General features: G+C 44.3%; 1 pseudogene; it reads left to right on the top strand.

Moving 5' to 3' along the window:
• Nucleotides 1-1,867: 1,867 nt before the first annotated feature.
• Nucleotides 1,868-5,833, top strand: LOC119299874 (annotated as a pseudogene).
• The last annotated feature ends 670 nt before the right edge of the window (nt 5,834-6,503 follow it).

Genomic DNA, 6,503 nt, shown 5'->3' on the forward strand with positions numbered 1-6,503 from the left:
TGTCTAGTGGGCGGCCGGCTGCCCACTAGTGCAACCGAGCGGCCGGCTGAAAAAGAAAACCCCCTGTCGCCACGAAACAGAAAAGGAAGGGCCATCAAACCGACCGATCAACCGGCCACCAAACAAACCGATCGAGCGGCCACCAAATAGAAAATGCCCCACGTAGCCAGCTGTCCCCAGCTCGCACCCACGCCCCCGCTCGCCCCCACGCCTCAGCCCCTCCCACGCTGCCTTCTTCTTCTTCTCCACGTCAGAAGCAGATCCAACAAAAATCGCCCCCAACCCTTCTTCCTCCTCCTACACAGCCGCCATGGGAGCCCCAAAGTAGAAGGAGCTGCTTCAAGATCTAAAGGGCAGGGTGGTTAGAGCCATACCAGGCAGTAAGATCAAGCAGGTAAGCCCCCTCTGCACCTCTTCACTTCCCCCTTTCTTCTACTGCATAGGCATATGTAAACCCCCTTCTCCATGGATCCATGGAGAATCTACTTCAAAAAGAGGTGAATCTGGCACATCACACCAGCCTACTTGATGTTACTGCTGGATGTGTTAAACATGCCAGAAACTACTTGATGCATGCCAAACAAGGTTCTACCACCTGGATATGTTAAACAAGCCAACTAAAAACAAGTTCTCTCGCCAATTAAAACATGATTAAAGCCAACTCAACAAAGCATTGTAACCAACTTGTAGTTATTGTTTGCAAAATGAACAAAAAATTCACTGCCCAATAGATATGTGCAACAAAAAATTCATAAATGTGCAACTGAACATGCATCCCAGCCAACTGAACCTATATTCTGGCAACTCGGCATGCATGCTAGCCAAAACTAAAACATGCATTGTACCCCACGTGTTTTCTGGCCAACTAAAAAACATATATCCTGGCCAACTAAACATGTATCCTGGCCAAGTAAACATGTATATTTGGCAATACATGTTTGTGAGTGAACATTTTAGAAAAACTGTAGTATATGTGCAAATAAAAAACATGTTTTCTGGCCAACTAAACATGCATGTTGGCCAAAAAACTGATAAAATGTATCCTGGCCAACTAAGACATCTATTCTAGCCAACTGAATGCATTAACTGTCCAACTGAACATGCATGTTGGCCAAAAACTGAAATAAATGCAACCTGGCCAGCTGAGACATCTATTCTAGCCAACTAAAAACATTGAATGTCCAACTGAATATGTATGCTGGCCAAGTGGAAAGATGCATCCTGGCAATTGAGACGTCTATTCTAGCGAAAATCAAAAATCTGTAGTGCAACAGGAAAAACACAAGAACTTTTGTCCATGGCTAATGAAGCCACAAACCATATTAACATATTCACACATATAATCTTGTCCCACGCATATATTCTGGTCCCACACCTATTGCAAACCATATTAATATGTTCAAATATACCAGAACTAGAAACATAAACGGCGATGAAAAACATATAACTATAATCTGTCCTCCAATTCTTCTTTCTTCTTTCACCTGGATTTTCCTTCTCAAATGTAGCATCCAATTATGTGCAGAAAAATCTGAAAAGAGCTCCTTGCGAAACGGAAACCTACAGATCATTGCAACAAAACAAAAAGGGAAAAAGTCAGAAAAACTCTGTAGCAAAAAGAAGTCATGTTTTTGCCAGTTATTTACTGCAAACTGTGCAACTAACATAACAAATCTGTGCAAACAAAAAATTTCATAACTGTTATAATAAAGATTATGCTACGGTCATGTTGCTTTTGCAACTAAGATTATCACAAAATGGTGTGCAACTGCCTATTTACTAAGTTTTTAGGTTGTTTGAAACACTCTTTTTCTGTGGTTATCAACTGATGACATCAATTTCTTCTTTTTTATATGTGCAGGGAGTGTGTGGCAGCATCCAAAAACAAGGAAAAAATGCTTGATCTCAATGAGTTGCCTCCAGATCTCAATGAGCTTCCTCATGATATGGATCAGCAGCAACCCAGCATACAACAAGGAAATTGGACAGAAAATGGTCGATCTGTTTACTACACGCAGGCAAGTCGTGATGGTAACCCTACGAGCCAAGACAATGTGGCGGGCCAGTCATCAGCCCGTGGTGCCCCTGTAGTGGTGTCTTGGCAGTCAGAGAGCCATACTCTTGATGACACAGGAACCGAGGCAAATGTTCCTGGTCTAACCAGGACTGAGCTAGGAGCTGGGGCTGTTGACGGAGCTGTGCAAGTAGAAGAAGGAGAGGATGAGGCTGGTTCTCAACCTATGGAACCCTATGTTGGCATGAGGTTTGACAGCCTTCAAATTGCTAAGGATCACTACAACAGCTACGCACTACGGATGGGTTTCTCTATCAAGATGAACACCTCTAGACGGACACCCCGCACCAATGAATTGATAAAACAACAGTTTTGCTGCAACAAGTTCAAGAAGCCCAAAGCTGATGATGGAGGAGCTGAGGCTCCTCCTATCCTGGACCCTATTCCAAATCCAAAATCTGTTAATAGTGATGAGGAGATGGAAGAAGAACCTCCAATATTTGCTGAAGAGGAGGCTGGTACTAGTAAGAAGAAGAAAAAGCGCAAACGTGAGACAATAAAGCAGACTGAATGCAAGGCAAAAATGTTGGTGAAGCTCATAGATGGGCAATGGGAGGTGACGCACTTTGTTCGTGACCACAATCATCCGCTCGTGAACAAACCTACATTGTCCAAATACTTGAGATCCTACCAAGGCATCTCACCTGATGAAAAGGAGTTTCTGCGCATCTTGTATAACTGCAACTTGACTACATGTATGGTGTTTTTCTATATCCCTTGAAGAATTAAGTTTCCCTCTAGGCAGTCCAGTGTGCAACTGTTATGGTACTACTGTGCAACTGAAATGGCTTAACTGTGCAACTGGTGTCCAACTTCCCATGCTTTTTGTATATCACTTTTGGTGCTTCTTGTCCAACTAGATTGTCTTTACTGTAAAACTACACAATGTCCTGTATGCAAAAACTGCAAAGTGTTTTTAAAAAGGTGTAGCTAGGTGTCCATTTCCTGTGATTGTCTTCTATGCCAACACGTGTCCTATTACTGTGCACCTGGATGTGCGCATTTGTGCAACAAAAAAAGGATATACTGTTTATTTTTGTATTATGCAGGACGAATGATGCATGTAATGGCAGAGTTCTATGGATCTGAGATGATGGTGCCGTTCGGACCAAAGGCAATAACAAATCTTTGTACAGGTTTCGGTAGAGATGACACAAAGGAGGGTGATCTGATTGAGACAATTGCGCACTTCAAGGATATACAAAAAATCGATCCAGACTTCTTCTATAAGGTGAAATATGATGAAGAGGACAGAGTTGTCAACATATTTTGGGTGGATGGCTTAGCTCGAAAAGCTTATGCGGAGGTGTACCACGATTGCATATCATTTGACACCACCTACATGACCAACATGTACAATATGCCGTTCGCGCCCTTCATAGGAATAAACCGACATGGCCAATTTTTCATGCTGGGTTGCGCATTTGTGAGGCAGGAGTTGGCATCGAGCTTTGATTGGGTCTTTGGAGCATTCCTAGAGGCTATGGATGGCAAACCTCCTGACAACTTCATCACCGATCAGGATGGTGCAATGAGGCAGTCAATACAGAGCATCTTTCCAACCACCGTGCACCGCTGTTGTCGATGGTACATCATGAAAAAGGCTCAGGAAAAGGTTGGTTGGCTGCTGTGCCGGAATCCAGGACTCTCTGATGATTTCAACAAGTGTGTTGACTTCAGCTTCACTATAGACGAGTTTGAGCAGAATTGGGCTGGGTTAATGATGAAGTATGAGGCTATGACACACACACACTTTGAGAAGTTGTACGAATACAGGTCAACTTGGGTGCCGTGCTACTTCAAACACAACTTCTTCCCCTTCCTCTAGTCTACACAGCGTAGTGAGGGGTTCAACACCGTCCAGAAAAGATATGTGAACCCACACAACTCAATGCTAAACTTCGTCAAGAAATATGAAAAAAATCCAGAACCGCATCCTTGCCAAGGAAGGCTACAACGATTACAGGACAGAACACCTTGAGATTGAGTTGTGGTCCAACTTCCCAATAGAGAAGCAAGCTTACAAAACCTATACTAGGGACCTTTACCGCAAGTTCAGAGAAGAGTTTGAGCTGATTGGACATTATAATGCATTCCAAGTTGGTGCTGATGTATTTGAGCTTAGACCGAACCAGGAATTTGTTGCCAAATATGGTTCTCGAAACTACTTGGTGCAGGCAAGGGTGGAGGAGGGTTCCTATTTGTGTGAGTGCTGTAAAATGGACAAGGACGGCATCCTCTGTTGCCACATCCTCAAGGTGTTCACCCATGTTGGAGTTGATGTCATACCGGAAAGGTACCTGCTAAGACGGTGGACACCTACTGCTGTACCTAGTGCGCCAGGGACTGGTTATGAGCAACCGGATGAAATGCCTCCTCAATCAAAGAAGCAGATAAGGGAGAGGAACATGATATACGATTTCCAGAAACTAGTAAAGTTTGTGAGTGGTTCTGATCCAGCACAAGCTATTGTATACAAGCATATGCGTGCAGCACGTACCGAGATCGGCCACCTGAACAAGTCCAAGAAAAAGAAAAACCGACTGCTGCAACGGGGCCATCAGATGATGGCAACCCTCGAGGACCTCCTCCACCTCTAGGCAGCAATCAGGGGGCTCATCATCCAGGTAATTACCTGCCCCAACTCCTGATCTAACTAGGTGTGTAACTTCAGTTGCACACATCATTGTGCCTAGTTGCACACACCATGGTAGCCCCTTGGACAGAACATACTGCCTAGTTGCGCACGCTGTGTTAGTTCAAGCATCAAGATAACACACTTAACTTACTTTTCCAGTTCTGGATATAGGTGATGTCAACCCTCAAGGACCTCCTCCCCCTCCTGGCTGTACACGGCATCCTCCGCCACCCCTCCCCTGCGTGCTCCTCCCAATGGCCCTACATGCAGCACTCAGGGGGCTCATCGTCCAGGTAATGACCTGCCCCCAACTCCCCATCAAACTAGGTCTGTAACTCCAGTTGCACACATCATGGTGCTTAGTTGCACCAAATAGGCTACCTAGTTGCGCACGCTGTGTTAGTTCGAGCATCAAAAGATAAACACAACTGACTTGTTTGTCCTGTTCTGCCTATAGGTGATGCCAACCCTCAAAGACCTCCTCCCCCGCCAGGCCCAACTAGCAGTGCCCTTTGTGCTACTCCCAATGGACCTACAGGCAGGACTCAGGGGGCTCATCACCCAGGTTAGTACCTTCACCGACTCCAAAACAAAAACTAGGGTGAGTGACTTTAGTTGCACATATCATAGTGCCCGGTTGAACAGAACATGCTGCCTAGTTGCGTGCGCTGTGTTAGTTTGAGGATCAAGCTAAAAATCTAACTTGTTTTTCATGTTCTGCCCATAGGCGACTACAATCCAAGTACCATGACGGGCCGTGCTACTGTAGGTGTTTTTTTCAACTTAACTTGCACACAGCAACCAGTTAGTTGCACAAAATGTACTGTGTGGTTGCACAGAACATCAGTGCTGGTTGCACAATAACAAAAATACTAAACTTTTTATATGATTATTACACAGGTGATCGTGACGGTCCTACTGCCCCGTTGGAGGCTGCATCCCTTGCACAAGCTTCTGATGATTTTGTGCCCAGGGATCCTCCAAGGTCTACTACAAAGGGTAGGGCAAAGAGTCGACGGTACAAATCGGCGCTGGAGCTACACCCAAAGAAGAAAAACAAATGCAGCCAGTGTCAATCTACAGAGCACACTGCTGGTGTGTGTCCACTCAGGCTCCTGTGATTCTGTTTCCTCATTTGTAACTTTGGAACAAAAAAGGAAAAGAATGATGTTTTTTAGCAATGTTGGGACCAAGTGGACACATTCAGCATCTATGATTCCTCTTTATCTAATTTATGCTCTTTGAATTAGTTCATGCACTGTGTAAAAAAAAGTTGCTATTTGTGCCTTTGTTGGCATCTGGTTAAATATTTAGTTGTTGAACAATTGTATATCCAGTGCTCCTAATGTATCAACAAAAGTGATGATATTGAGTTGCAAACACAATTACTAGTAGTGTGCAACTACAGAATCTACTTAAAAATTTGTACAAACCAGCAACTTCCTCCATGGAGCAGAAAAAAAGAAAAAATAGTACTGACCTACTCCTTGCCGTATCTCAGCAACTTCCTCCATGGAGCAGAAAAAAAAAATAGTACTGACCTACTCCTTGCCGTATCTCAGCAACTTCCTCCATGGGGCGGTGTTGTGCACGCTGGTGACCCAATCATATGCCATCTTCTTCCTGATGTTGAGTACTTCCTTGGGGTCGTAGTTGGGCAGTTGGCTACCATTCCACTCGGTGGCGTTAAGCAGTGCGAACAACCCACACTCATTACCGCAAAATGGGCAAAAAAAATTGTCACATAAAATTAAAACCAAATAAAGGTAATGCACTCTATGCAACTGCTTA

Source organism: Triticum dicoccoides, chromosome 5A, assembly GCF_002162155.2.
Source record: "Triticum dicoccoides isolate Atlit2015 ecotype Zavitan chromosome 5A, WEW_v2.0, whole genome shotgun sequence".
Taxonomy (NCBI): Eukaryota; Viridiplantae; Streptophyta; class Magnoliopsida; order Poales; family Poaceae; genus Triticum; species Triticum dicoccoides.